General features: G+C 35.2%; 1 pseudogene; it reads right to left on the bottom strand.

Annotated features, from left to right (window-relative positions):
- The window catches only part of LOC102477077 (protein SGT1 homolog), a 179932-nt pseudogene that overhangs the window by 60208 nt on the left and 103871 nt on the right, over window positions 1-15853 (bottom strand).

Here is a 15853-nt window from a genome sequence, read left to right as displayed (position 1 = left end):
GGAATTATCAGGCCACCTGCAATTACCTGCCAGAAAGTCTATCTCCCTCATGAACATGAGCCTTTTTCTCTGCAGGTGCTATAATTTCCTCAGGAGGAAATTTACTATGAAGTGAAAGAATCTAACCATGTTTTCTCACACAGATTTTTCCAGAAGAATCTAAAAATAGAATTTTCTCTTGTAGTGTTTTTAAAATTTTTCACATTTTATTTTTACTAGTAGATTTTATAAGCATTAGCTTAGTACCTACTATAGCATTAAAATATGATATTAAAATGTCACAAGATAATAACCCTTTCATATGGTTCTTTAGATTTATACAAAAATTCCCACAGGTAGTATCTCCTTTGGCTTTCAAAATAGCTTTATATGACACATAGCTTTCTATGTTTCTTAGTTGAGAATATTGAGATTCATAGATGGTAATCAGTCTATATTTCTTCTTCTTTTTCTTCCAGAATTTTGTTATAATATCATTGCCACAACCTGCTATACCCATTTATTATAAATTCTGAGGAACTAAAACTATGAATATGGAAATTTCCTAAGATTTCACTCAGGTAATAGCAGGTAGTCCAATTGTTTGCTGGAAAATAAATTAGTAGGATTACAGTGAATCAATTATTCTAGACAGAATTTTTTTTAACAGTGATTTTCTTCTAGTGATTATTTTTTATAACATTTCCAAAGGATGCATTTGCTTATCAGAGACAAAGAGATGTAGAGAAAGGACTAATAGTATATACATCCTTTTTTAATGTTTGCTTTTTACTTATTTTTTTGCCTTATGGCAGTATTATTGATTGACAAAAACCTTATACATATTTAGTACAGATGTATTGATGAGTTTAGGCATATGCATATATCTGGGATAGCATTCCCATTCAAAGTACTAAACATATCCATCACCTCTAAAAATTTCCTGTGTTCTTGTGCATGTGTATATGTGTGTGGTAAGGACATTTGACATGGAATATACGCTCTTAGTATATTTTAAAGTGAACAATACCATATTGTCATCTATAGTCACTATGTTGTAGTGTAGTTTCATAGAATTTATTCATCTCGTGGAAGTGAAACTTAACACTCATTGGCATTAATTCTCCATGTCCCTTTCCCTGGACTCTGTGTAACTACAATTCTACTTTCTAATATGAGTCTGACTATTCTAAATACTTACGAGTGAAATTATATAATATCTGCCCTTCTGCGACTGGCTTATTTTACATCCCATAATGTCCTCCAGGTTCATCTATATTGTCATGTAGTTCAGAATTTTCTTGCTTTTTAAAGGCTGAATAATATTCTGGTGAATGCACACATCACATTTTTACCTATTCATTTGTCCCTGGACTTGTTTTTATCATTTGTCCATTGCACATAATTTTGCAATCAACATGGAAGTACTAATATCTCTTCAAGATATTGATTTAAATTCTTTTTTTTGCATGGCTTATGAGTGTGTGTATTTATATATTTTGACAGGTTAGAAAATAAATAAAAACAGCCTAAAATTTGAATCTTGGATGATATCTACATTGTGGGAAAAAATTACTCATTTTAATTCAGATCACTCTTTTATTAACAAATCCAGTGAATTATTTGAAATTACCCAGAAGAAATTTATCCAATTTTGATAATGCCATATGCATACATCTCACATTCTGTGGCTGCTACTATGAGGACAGGCATGGCCAGAGTACATGCTACACATCTGCATTAGGTATGTTAAGAAGCAGTAGAGGAACAGTCTTGAGAAAGAGTGCAGATACTTACACTAGAGGCTAGAATCCAAAGGCATCAGAAATCTCAGGTGTAGTTTGGGATTGATATCAGCGGGTAAACTCTGGTGGCAGTAGTGGCATTTCCTGGTAGGAAATGTGCTTCCTATGTCTGAGGTTGGCTCTATGATATAGCTGGCTTGTGAAAAATAATTAAGTTAATCTATTCTCAAGTCCATTTTCAGGAAAGACAGATTGTTAGTTTAAAATAAGGCACTGCTGGCAGTATTTGTAGTATAGAAATTAGTAACCATTACAAAGAAGTCCTTGTATCTATGCCTGCCACCAGTCTCCCCAAAGAGCTGATTCTTAAATATTCACCAGTATATTACCCTGGTATCTCAGTTCAAAGCAGGTCACAATCCTATTAGAGATTAGAGTGAAAGTTCATGTTCATTTTTTTTTCTTTTTTGGAGAGATTTTTGCTATAGGGCGCAAGCGCACGCCAGACAGACAGAGAGAGACATAGAGACAGACGGCTAGAAATCACCCCCCAGGGAGGATGGTCATGCCACAATTCCTTCTCCTCCATTCTCCTCTCGGGATCCTGGGCACACACGCACACGCGCTTGGCGTGAGTCCCAAGCCACCGGGTCCAGGACACGTACTGTGGTCGACTACATGGGAGTCCAGCGACATAGCCATTACGCTAACTGCTGGTTCCCGAAAGTTCATATTCTAAACTGGTAGTAACATAAGGTTGTAAGAGGTGGAGAATGGTGATGGCTATCTTGTAAGGTCCATAGGCCCTTTGTAAGTCAAGGACCATAGATTTGACAACTAAATTAGGAGTTATGGATGAGGTTGAAGCTAGTGAGCATGTGGGTGTTCAGAAGGCATTACTATAATGGACCCAGTGTTCAGAATGCAAACTCAGTATCAAACTCTTCAGTTAAAAAAGTGTTTTGAACATGTTTCAAGTCGTTGCCAAGAACAACTCAGGAAAAGATGGCACTGAAGTCATGTGGGAATAAACCCCATCTTCAGAGTTGATAGAGAATTAAAAATAAAAGATATGCATTATGTTAGGTGCTATATATATGCTGTTTAAATCATTACAATACTGTTTTCAATGGCAATGGAATTATTCAGCTTTTGTTAAGTGGATAACAGAGTCTCATAGCAGAATGCGTTCTCCTAATCACCCAGCTGCTAAGTGGCAAGCTTAACTGGGCATAACGAGCTCTCTGCATTTTCCCTGCTACGCTAAGTTACCGTAATGGGCTTATGGATCAGGACCCACAAGGAGCCAAATGATGAACCAGTTCTGTTTACCCAGGAGGCTTTATTTTGAAGACAAAAAGGGTTCATTTTGAAAGATTATGTGTAGTTGGAAAAGACTAGAGTCCAGAATCAATAAAGAAATACATTTGTAGTTCAGATGAGGACTGATGAAGATCTGGATACAGTACTATGACAGGAATGGAGAGAAGAGGACAGAGTCAAAAAATATGCAAAGTATTTGATTAGATTGATTTCATTGTGGTGAAAAGGGAGAGTAATTTGTATAAGGTCACACAAATGGAACTTTTTGTTCAAAAGTAGAATCAGCATTTATTGATAGTATTTATGTATATTTAAATGTCTATAGATATGTACAATCGTTCTATGTCCAACATTCTTGTGTTCTTTCTGAAAGATCTTATAGAACATACAGCTTTTCTTTCTGTTTCCACTTTGCAAATCTCATCAGTGAAGATCACTCCACATTTTCTTGTCCACATCTCTGTCACTCTCTTCTTTCCTCTTGTCTTCTCTGAAAGCCAAATCATGTTCTTATAACAGTTTGGTGTCATCCTTACTTTTCATTTTTCTCCTTCACAAAATCAAAGCCAAAAAAATAGGACTTTTCCTATAGCTACTGTTACTTTGTATTGAAAAATACATATACATACATTGTATGTAATAGTTAGATTAATAAAATATTTAATAAGCTTCTCCTCAGTAAAACTCCTCCTATATGACTGAATAGATACTGTAATTGTCTGTTTTACAGAATTTAAATTGAGTTGTGGAAAGTTAGGCACAGCAGTGTGCTTGGAGTCGCAGTTAGTAAAGCGATGAGATGAAAATCAAATGTGGTGTGTTTACTCAAGGGCTATATTTTTAACCTTTATTCAGGTTGCCCTCTACGCTACCCAGCAAAAGTGAGCTGGAGTAAGCATTCTGCCATGTAAGATATGGTGTCCATACTCCCAATGCTTGTTGAATATATTAATTAAGCATATACAAGGATTCTTTAAAAAGATCATAGAAAATGTGTATCTACAAAATACAAAAAAAATCAAACCCAAATAAATTAATCACTTAGTTTACTTTCCCTCAATTTTTTAAGTTTGTTTATCTCTTCCATGGGCAAGAGAAAGAGATAGCATCGCCAACAGGGACACTCTGCTGAGCTACCCTGAGCCTCTGCAAGCCCCAGGTGATGGGCACACACACCCAGTATATTCAAGGAAGTCTCTGGACATGGACCCAGAACCTTCCTGTATGAGTCAGTCCCACAGACTGTTCCACTTTACTGCTGCTCCACAGTCTGGTCTCCTGCCACAAACTTTTTGAAGTCCACTTGTATGAGTCTGGATTTTTCTCGCTTGTATCTTAAAGCAGGGTGAGGAGTATTGCTTTTAAATAATTACACGATACTTTTATAATTCTAGTGTTTTTATAGAATTGTCACTTTTACTTCTTTTTGGAATTTCCAGACTTCTTTTTTTCGACTTTTTTTTCTGTTACTAACACTGCTTATATAACAAATATTTTAAAAATTGACCTGTGAAGAAAATAATTCATGAATCACAAATCTGTTTTTCCCTTTCATTTTCACATATGCTTGGGTGACCATCTGTTCATGCGCATTGCTGTTTTCATCAATTTTTAACTTACGTTCTTTACATATGTGTAATTTTGTGCAATGCCCTATGAAGGGTAGGCTTTTTAAGAATTATAAGAAAAATTAAAGCTGATAACTTTGCACAACAAAACCATAAGGAAATTCATGGATTTTTAGAATGGCTGCAGTGAGCAATTCTTTAAATTTTATTTTGTTATTGTCAAACAAATATCTAAACTAGTAGCAGTTTTATTCTTAGCAACTATTAGGTTCCACGAAAATAAAATGGCATTTACATGTGAGGATTGGTGTTGTTAGTGAAGGTAGATTCATGAAGTTCTTTGAATGTTTATGGTAAAACTAATTAAGTCTGTCTTTCCTTCTTCCTCTTCTTCTTCTCCTCTTCTTCGTTTTTTTTTTTTTCCAAAGGAAGTGTGCTCTCCCCAGAGAGAGACAGAGAGGGAGAAAGTGAGAAATCACCTTCTAGTAACTATGGCCACACCACAGTTCTTTCTTCATTCTCCTCCTGGAATTTTGGGCATGCATGCACATGTTTCTGGCATGAGTTCTAAGCCACTGGGTTCAGGACTCAAACTGTGGTCAGACATATGAAAGTCTAGCACCTTAACCACAATGCCACCTGCTATTAACGAACTAGTTAAGTCTTAAAAAAAAATTAATCGATGGTGACATTATTTCATTTTCCTTCATGGAAATACTGTAAGTATTCAACTTGGGTTTAATAAATAATCTAATCAAATGGTTAATACCTTAATAACATGAAAAATCTTCTACTTGTCTTCCTCTCCCAATAGTATTTATATGGGGAAAATAAAAAAATATGTATTTGTAAGTATATACATAATAATTGTCTGTGTGTAAGTGTGTGTACAGAGGGCCTCCATACTTGCAGATTCTGCATCCATGGATTCAAGCAAGTATGAATGCAGCCAAGCCATGCTAATTGCTATAAAATGGAGAAGCGACTCCCAAAAGGAGAGATATTGAAAAATTCATCTATATATTCCCTTTTCACTTACATATGTTGCTAAGATTACTTATCAGTAATCTAGAGATGCTTTAAAAATACAGAGAAGGAAGCACGTAACTTATATGCAAATACTGTGCCATTTCATATAAGGGACTCTAACACCCATGGATCTTGGTATCTGTAGGGCATCTTGAGCCTTATTCACTGTGGATATTGAGAAATAACTTATTTTACAAATATATGTAATGTGTGCATGTTTGTATAATATATACACACAACTCATATTTATGAATACACATATATATAAAATATACACATACATATTGTATATACATGTACACATACATACACAATATTCATTCATCATTTATTCAAACAACAATAGCAAAAAGCTACCTCTTTCAGATCAGTGATAAAGTGAGCAAAATGAGCTAATTTTCTTGGCAGGAATGGATATAATGAAGAAGCCTTATGCGTAGACTGTTTAAACTTCATTAATATGCTGGATCTAAAAATAGCTTCCCATTGTACTTGGTTGTCATCATTGATTGCTGAAATCAATAATTAAGGGAAATAAAGATTGACCTTTAGTCAGCATTTCAGTCTTTCTATATATTTTTTAATAAAATTTCTTTTTTTATAAAAGATATCTTTCTCGCTTTCTGTCTCTCTGTCTCTCTCTGTCTGGCAAGCGCAGGCGCCCTATAGCAAAAACCTCTCCAAAAAAAAAAAAAAGATATTTTTGTCACAGTGAACTTGTGCTTGCTGGAGTCACAGAGAGAAGAGAAAGTGAGAAACCATTCACTGGGGGAAGGCCATGCTGCAATCCTTTCTCCTCCATTCTTCTCTCAGGACCTTCGGCACGCACGCACAAATGCCTGGTGTGTTTCAAGCCATTGGGTCTGGGACTTGAACTGCAGTTGACTATGTGGGAGTACAGTATCCCTACCACTGTGCCATACACTGTACCCTAAAGTTTTATTCTTTGAGAATAGAAAAATTAAACTGAGGAAAGTATGTTTATAAGATACTTGAAATTCTTCAGAGCAATTTAGCCTATTGCATTTTGTACTTTTTAAAGGTTTTCTTTTTTTATGCTCAGAAGTCATAAAGGATTTTTTTCCTTTTTTATGCTCTGAAATCCTGCTTACTAAAGCACAAATGAAAAGTTTCATCTTTTACAGACAATGCATATACTGGACTAAATATAGTTTTAGTCATATTACAATACTTTTAATTCAAGAGATCTAAATTTGCCCGTTATCTTTCAAGGAGTATTCTTTTGGTACATTTTCCATTCTGACCCTGTCAAGACAGCTTGCTGGTTACCAGAATTTTTGCCAAGCATCAGCATGGTGTTATCATTTTCTCTTTGTGCAGCTATCTTTTCTCTAATCAGGTCATTACTAAGAGACTTTATATGCATACCCAAATTATTTCCAGTTCAAGTCTACGTGAGGATCCCATCATATAATTGCCCAAAGCAGCAGAGCTAGGTCTGATTTGCTCCTTGCCAAATAATTAGATAATGTGAATAATTTAAGAGCTGACTATTGGGAGAAGGCTGTCTTAATGAATGAGTCTATTATTTTAAGAAGAATTAGCAATTATGCATTCTCTAATATTGATTTCCACTAAATTCTATCTTGAAATGAAAGGGATTGATAACAAAACCTTTCATTCAGTTCCACTACAATAGATGTAATGAATTAATTGGCTACATGCATATCCACACAACTAGCTTCATTTAGCAACAAATGGCATGACATAACAGAACATATCACGGATTAAATGAAACCAAAAACACAGGTGTGACTAAACTCAGATATTCATTAGTCAAAGAAGAAGGAAAGGGAAAGCATAGCATGTCACAGATTGTTTATGTAAGCTTTATATTATTTGGCATTTCTCTTTAGAATAAATTTTATATGTTGAATTACATTTGCCTATGCCCGTGGGCTGCTATCCATGAATGGATCTTTAAGGGAAAATGCATAATTAAATGAAGAAGTTTAAGTGTGAATATTAATATTTTCATTTGAAGGTATGATACATTAAATGAGAAATTTCCACTTTGAGCTATTTGAAAAAATAGATGCACAGGGTCAGCTTCCATGAAGTAGTAAAAATTGAAAATGAGTTACTTCTCTGTTAAAAATTAATTGATTTCTAGTCTTTTGTAAACATTGCTATAGTGTTTCAATTTCTAATACATATTCTGTTAGTACTTTAGATTGTTTAAGAGACTGTCTTCAGTCAGCCTTCTTTCTTTGGAAAAATTAACTCATTCATCTATAAAATCCAAGAGATTAGCATTAGAATCTCCTTTTTTTTTCATGCCATTAAAACAGCAGTTCCTTAATAAGTATTTGTTGAATGCATACATAAATGAATAAAGCATTTACCTCTCCAAAAAAAAAAAAAAAGATATTTTTGTCATAGTGAACTTGTGCTTGCTGGAGTCACAGAGAGAAGAGAAAGTGAGAAACCATTCACTGGGGGAAGGCCATGCTGCAATCCTTTCTCCTCCATTCTTCTCTCAGGACCTTCGGCACGCACGCACAAATGCCTGGTGTGTTTCAAGCCATTGGGTCTGGGACTTGAACTGCAGTTGACTATGTGGGAGTACAGTATCCCTACCACTGTGCCATACACTGTACCCTAAAGTTTTATTCTTTGAGAATAGAAAAATTAAACTGAGGAAAGTATGTTTATAAGATACTTGAAATTCTTCAGAACAATTTAGCCTATTGCATTTTGTACTTTTTAAAGGTTTTCTTTTTTTATGCTCAGAAGTCATAAAGGATTTTTTTCCTTTTTTATGCTCTGAAATCCTGCTTACTAAAGCACAAATGAAAAGTTTCATCTTTTACAGACAATGCATATACTGGACTAAATATAGTTTTAGTCATATTACAATACTTTTAATTCAAGAGATCTAAATTTGCCCGTTATCTTTCAAGGAGTATTCTTTTGGTACATTTTCCATTCTGACCCTGTCAAGACAGCTTGCTGGTTACCAGAATTTTTGCCAAGCATCAGCATGGTGTTATCATTTTCTCTTTGTGCAGCTATCTTTTCTCTAATCAGGTCATTACTAAGAGACTTTATATGCATACCCAAATTATTTCCAGTTCAAGTCTACGTGAGGATCCCATCATATAATTGCCCAAAGCAGCAGAGCTAGGTCTGATTTGCTCCTTGCCAAATAATTAGATAATGTGAATAATTTAAGAGCTGACTATTGGGAGAAGGCTGTCTTAATGAATGAGTCTATTATTTTAAGAAGAATTAGCAATTATGCATTCTCTAATATTGATTTCCACTAAATTCTATCTTGAAATGAAAGGGATTGATAACAAAACCTTTCATTCAGTTCCACTACAATAGATGTAATGAATTAATTGGCTACATGCATATCCACACAACTAGCTTCATTTAGCAACAAATGGCATGACATAACAGAACATATCACGGATTAAATGAAACCAAAAACACAGGTGTGACTAAACTCAGATATTCATTAGTCAAAGAAGAAGGAAAGGGAAAGCATAGCATGTCACAGATTGTTTATGTAAGCTTTATATTATTTGGCATTTCTCTTTAGAATAAATTTTATATGTTGAATTACATTTGCCTATGCCCGTGGGCTGCTATCCATGAATGGATCTTTAAGGGAAAATGCATAATTAAATGAAGAAGTTTAAGTGTGAATATTAATATTTTCATTTGAAGGTATGATACATTAAATGAGAAATTTCCACTTTGAGCTATTTGAAAAAATAGATGCACAGGGTCAGCTTCCATGAAGTAGTAAAAATTGAAAATGAGTTACTTCTCTGTTAAAAATTAATTGATTTCTAGTCTTTTGTAAACATTGCTATAGTGTTTCAATTTCTAATACATATTCTGTTAGTACTTTAGATTGTTTAAGAGACTGTCTTCAGTCAGCCTTCTTTCTTTGGAAAAATTAACTCATTCATCTATAAAATCCAAGAGATTAGCATTAGAATCTCCTTTTTTTTTCATGCCATTAAAACAGCAGTTCCTTAATAAGTATTTGTTGAATGCATACATAAATGAATAAAGCATTTCTGACCATTATGAAGCTTTGTATTTCTTGACAAGACTGAGACAAGAAAACAAATAACTTTAATAAAATTAAGAACAAGCCAGTGTTAAGTAATGTGCAGACAAATACTGTGAGGGAAAGAAGTCAGGAGAGGGAGTGAACATACTACACCTGGTTGAAAGACAGACTTGGACCTGAAAGTCTCATTTTCTTAAAAAAAATATTATTTTACACATGCATTAGTATCCTTGAAGGAATGAGTTCCAGGTACCAAAATCCACAGATGTTCAAGTCTTTTATATAAAATGGCATACTATTTGTATATAATGTACACATTTTACCCCATATACATTAAATAATCTCTAAATTACTTATCAGTAACATCAGCATTAGATATAAGCAGAAAGGAAAATATAGAGATAAACTTCAGCATTTCCCTTCTAAGAAGCCATCTCTTCCCCCCTTGTATAACAATTGACCTGGCCTGGCTGAATCCACTGTGATTGATTGAATCCCTGGCTCCTATCTTTATTATGCATTTCTTATGTTATCCAGAGGTATTTTGTCAGAAAACCCTATGTATCCTGAAAAACAAATTACATAGTAGTTAGGAAAAGGAGAGATATACTTTTCTTCATCCTAATACAGAAATAATTTTGTTGTAGGCACCAAAATTTACTAGGGGACTCTAGTTTTGGCACCAAAAGTACTTCTATTATTTTCTTTGCTACTTCTTTCTAAATTCTAGTCTGCTTCCTATAATTCTGAGTTGAATTAGGCATGACACTCTTATGCTGGATCCTAGACTTCGTCACTCCACCTAATAGAAGTCATTGTACATAGGCCTAGCATTTAAGAGAGGTAACAATGGGTTTATAGTCAGATGATTTGGGCTTTAATTTTGGTTTGGCTATCTAATATATGTGGATGTACAAATCCTTTTTGCACATGTTACAGTCTTGATGTATGTATATTCTCAATATACACTGATTTTGAAACCTAATCACCAACGTGATGCTATTAAGAAGGGGGACTGTTGAGAGAAGACTGGATCATAAGAACAGAGCCCTTATAAATGGAATTAGTGACCTCATAAGAGATTGAAGAGGGGCCAGCAGGTGGTATAGTGGTTAAGGTGTTGAACTCCCACATGGTCAACTACGGCTCTAGTTCCAGATTTGGTGGCTTGAAACTCCAGTTGGGCACATGTGCATGTGTACTCAAAATCCCAGGAGGAGAACGGAGGAGAAAGGATTGCTTCATGGCCTTTCCCCCTGGGGGATGACTTCTCACTTTACCTCTCACTATCTTTCTCTGATGAGTGCACACACCTTTTGGCAAAAACCTAAAAGCAAAACAAAAGACCCAAGAGACTCCTCACCCTTTCCACTATATAAAGACATAGCAAGAAGTTGACATTTATGAAACAGAGAGTGAGTTCTGAGTATGCACTAAATTTGCCTTGATCTTAGAATTCCTGGGCTTCAGAACTGTAAGAAATAAATTTCCATTGTTTATAAGCCAAATAGGTTATGGTATTATCTTAAGCAGCCCGAATAAACTATGGCAACATAGTATAGCATGTACTTCTTGCAACAACTCCAAGAGGTACATATTTAATCTTCATTTTGTCAATGTCTTTGAAACTCAGAGAACTAAAGTAACATGCCCAATTTGGTACAGCTACTGTGCACAACAAATGGAAACTTTAAATAATGCCATGTGAAGTTATATTGGCTTTGTCATTGAGATGTAGCTTATCACATTTCTTTTTTACAATACAATATAGTCTTTGTATTGTTCAGATAGGACCTCAGTGTATTACTTATTAAAGATATTGGTTATGCCATCCATCCAAGACTTTCAATTTCTACCACTTGTTTATAAGAAACCCCAACATTTGTTAATATTTTATGTGATGAATAATAATTTAAAATATTGTATGATTATAAAATGTTATTTATAGATAACATATGAAGTCCATAAACTATTTAATTGTATAATAGCTACATAATTAGTAGCTACTTTTCTTCATCCTAATACAGAAATAATTTTGTTGTAGGCACCAAAATTTACTAGGGGACTCTAGTTTTGGCACCAAAAGTACTTCTATTATTTTCTTTGCTACTTCTTTCTAAATTCTAGTCTGCTTCCTATAATTCTGAGTTGAATTAGGCATGACACTCTTATGCTGGATCCTAGACTTCGTCACTCCACCTAATAGAAGTCATTGTACATAGGCCTAGCATTTAAGAGAGGTAACAATGGGTTTATAGTCAGATGATTTGGGCTTTAATTTTGGTTTGGCTATCTAATATATGTGGATGTACAAATCCTTTTTGCACATGTTACAGTCTTGATGTATGTATATTCTCAATATACACTGATTTTGAAACCTAATCACCAACGTGATGCTATTAAGAAGGGGGACTGTTGAGAGAAGACTGGATCATAAGAACAGAGCCCTTATAAATGGAATTAGTGACCTCATAAGAGATTGAAGAGGGGCCAGCAGGTGGTATAGTGGTTAAGGTGTTGAACTCCCACATGGTCAACTACGGCTCTAGTTCCAGATTTGGTGGCTTGAAACTCCAGTTGGGCACATGTGCATGTGTACTCAAAATCCCAGGAGGAGAACGGAGGAGAAAGGATTGCTTCATGGCCTTTCCCCCTGGGGGATGACTTCTCACTTTACCTCTCACTATCTTTCTCTGATGAGTGCACACACCTTTTGGCAAAAACCTAAAAGCAAAACAAAAGACCCAAGAGACTCCTCACCCTTTCCACTATATAAAGACATAGCAAGAAGTTGACATTTATGAAACAGAGAGTGAGTTCTGAGTATGCACTAAATTTGCCTTGATCTTAGAATTCCTGGGCTTCAGAACTGTAAGAAATAAATTTCCATTGTTTATAAGCCAAATAGGTTATGGTATTATCTTAAGCAGCCCGAATAAACTATGGCAACATAGTATAGCATGTACTTCTTGCAACAACTCCAAGAGGTACATATTTAATCTTCATTTTGTCAATGTCTTTGAAACTCAGAGAACTAAAGTAACATGCCCAATTTGGTACAGCTACTGTGCACAACAAATGGAAACTTTAAATAATGCCATGTGAAGTTATATTGGCTTTGTCATTGAGATGTAGCTTATCACATTTCTTTTTTACAATACAATATAGTCTTTGTATTGTTCAGATAGGACCTCAGTGTATTACTTATTAAAGATATTGGTTATGCCATCCATCCAAGACTTTCAATTTCTACCACTTGTTTATAAGAAACCCCAACATTTGTTAATATTTTATGTGATGAATAATAATTTAAAATATTGTATGATTATAAAATGTTATTTATAGATAACATATGAAGTCCATAAACTATTTAATTGTATAATAGCTACATAATTAGTAGCTCATAGTTCACTCTTTTCTTTTTTCAGAGGTTTTTGCTGTAGGGTGCATGCACTCGCCAGAAAGGCAGAGAGAGACAGAGAGATAGAAAGCAAGAAATCACCCCCCAAGGGGGATGGCCATGGCACAATCCCTTCTCCTCTATTCTCCACTCAGGATCTTGAGCATGCACTCACACATGCCTGGCATGAGTTTAAGCTGCTGGGTCTCGAATCGCAGTAAACTACGTGGGAGTCCAGCAACGTAACCAGTACACATCATCTCCTCATCCCTCATAGTTCATTTTTTAAAAAATTTTATTATTATTATTTTTACTGATACACAGAGCACACCCAATTTTTATTTTTATTTTTTTTACATTTTTTAATACATTCAATCACATTATTTAGCTTACAAGGTGATCATTTCAATATATGAACATTTCTTCCCGGTCGAGTTGATCAAAATATAACAACACTACTTCCCTCTCTCAACAATGCTGTCTTCATATCCCTCCTCCAAATGTTTTTCTCTAGGCTCCACTCCTCCACACACACCACATCTGGTATTCACATCCACCTCTTGTGTTTGTACATCCTTTAGACTGTCAGTTTCAGTTATAGAGTGTGGACATTCGGTATATATTAAGTGGGGACATACAGAGTCTCTCCTTCATAGCCTGGCTCGCTTCACTCAGCAGTCCATTCTGACTGGGGTTAGGTGGTATCTCCCACCAGCAATGTAAGAGAGTTCCCCTTTCACTACATCCCTGCCAACACTTATCATTCTTTGTTTTTTTAATCTTAGCCATTCTGACTGGGGTTAGGTGGTATCTCCCACCAGCAATGTAAGAGAGTTCCCCTTTCACTACATCCCTGCCAACACTTATCATTCTTTGTTTTTTTAATCTTAGCCATTCTGACTGGGGTTAGGTGGTATCTCATTGTTGTTTTGACCTGCATTTCCTTATGATGAGGGATGTTGAGCATTTTTTCATATGCCTTCTGGCTATTCGTATGTCATCTTTAGTGAGTGTTCTTTTCAACTCCTCCCATCTTTTAATAGGGTTCATCATGTTTTTTCCAAACAGCTTCTTTAGTTCCTTACATATTCTAGTTATCAATCCCTTATCTGATGCATAGTTTACAAAAATATTTTCCCATTCTGAGGGCTGTCGATTCACACTAATTACGGTGTCTTTTGCCATGCAGAAACTTCTTAGTCTGATGTAATCCCGCTTGTCTATTTTGGGGATTTTCGACTGTGCTTTAGTGGTCTTATGTAAGTTTTTCCCTACTCCAACGTCTCCCAGAGTTTCCCCAGTGTTTTCTAGAAGCAGTTTAATAGTTTGGGGTCTTAGATCTAGATCCTTGATCCACCTTGACTTGATTTTTGTCAAAGGTGGCAGGAAGGGGTTCAGATTCATCTTTCTACAGGTGGAAATCCAGTTTTTCCAGCACCATTTGCTGAAGAGGTTTTCCTTTTTCTCCTGGATTGACTGGTACCCCTTGTCAAAAATAGTTGACTGAATGATTGGGAATTTATTCCTGTGGACTCAATTCTGTTCCATTGGTCCATATGTCTGTTCTTGTGCCAATACAATGCTGTTTTGATTACCACAGTTTTGTAGTATATTTTTGGGTCAGGGAGTGAGATGCTGCCCACTCCGCTCTTCTTGTGTAGAATTGCTTTGGCAATGCGGGGTCTTTTATTATTCCAGACGAATTTTATGATTGTCTTTTCTAAATCTGTGAAGAATGTGTCTGGCACTTTGATTGGCATTGCATTAAATAGGTAGATTAATTTGGGTAGAATTGCCATTTTCATAATATTAATTCTTCCAATTCAGGAACATGGGATGTCCTTCCATGTTTTTGTGTCATTTTCAATTTTTTTTTAACTTCTCATAGTTTTCCTTGTGGAGGTCTTTAACTTCTTTGGTTAGATTTATTCCTAAATATCTTATACTTTTTGTGGCTATGGTAAATGAAATAACTTTTTTCAGTTATATCTCCATCTGCCTATAGAAATGCTGTCAACTTCTGTATATTAATTTTGTATCCTGCAACTTTACTGTATTCGTGCATTACTTCCAGAAATTTCTTCATGGAAATCATTGGTTCTTCTATGTACACAATCATGTCATCTGCGAATATACAGAGTTTCACCTCTTCTTTTCCTATTTGGATGCCTTTAATTTTTTTCCTCTTTTCTGATTGTGTTGGCGAGGACTTCTAGTACTATGTTGAAAAGGAGTGGAGAAAGTGGGCATCCTTGTCTTGTACCCGTTTTTAGTGGGAAAACTTTCAGCTTTTCTCTATTCAGGATGATATTCGTGTTGGGTTTTTCATAGATAGTTTTTATTGTGTTGAGAAATGACCCTTGTATGCCAATTTTGCTGAGCATCTAGAGCATAAAGGGATGTTGTATCCTATCAAATGCTTTTTCTGCATCAATTGATATGACCATATGGTTTTTCCTTTTTTCCTGATAAGATGGTGTATTTCATTTATGGTTTTATGTATGTTGAACCAACCTTGCATTCCTGAAATAAAGCCTACCTGATCATGATGTACGGTTTGCTAGTATCTTATTGAGAATCTTTGCGTCTATATTCATCAGAGATATTGGTCTATAGTTTTCCTTCCTTGTCTTGTCCTTATCTGTTTTGAGGATAAGGGTGATGGAGGCCTCATAGAATGAATTAGGGAGAGATTCACCATTTTGGATCTTTAGAAATAACTTGAGCAGAATGGGGGTTAACTCTTCTTTGAAAGTTT

Source organism: Tupaia chinensis, unplaced genomic scaffold (genome assembly GCF_000334495.1).
Source record: "Tupaia chinensis unplaced genomic scaffold, TupChi_1.0 Scaffold000547_1, whole genome shotgun sequence".
In the NCBI taxonomy this organism is placed as follows: domain Eukaryota; kingdom Metazoa; phylum Chordata; class Mammalia; order Scandentia; family Tupaiidae; genus Tupaia; species Tupaia belangeri.
The sequence above is the reverse complement of the archived record's forward strand: the minus strand, read 5'-3'. Positions and strand labels throughout refer to the sequence as shown.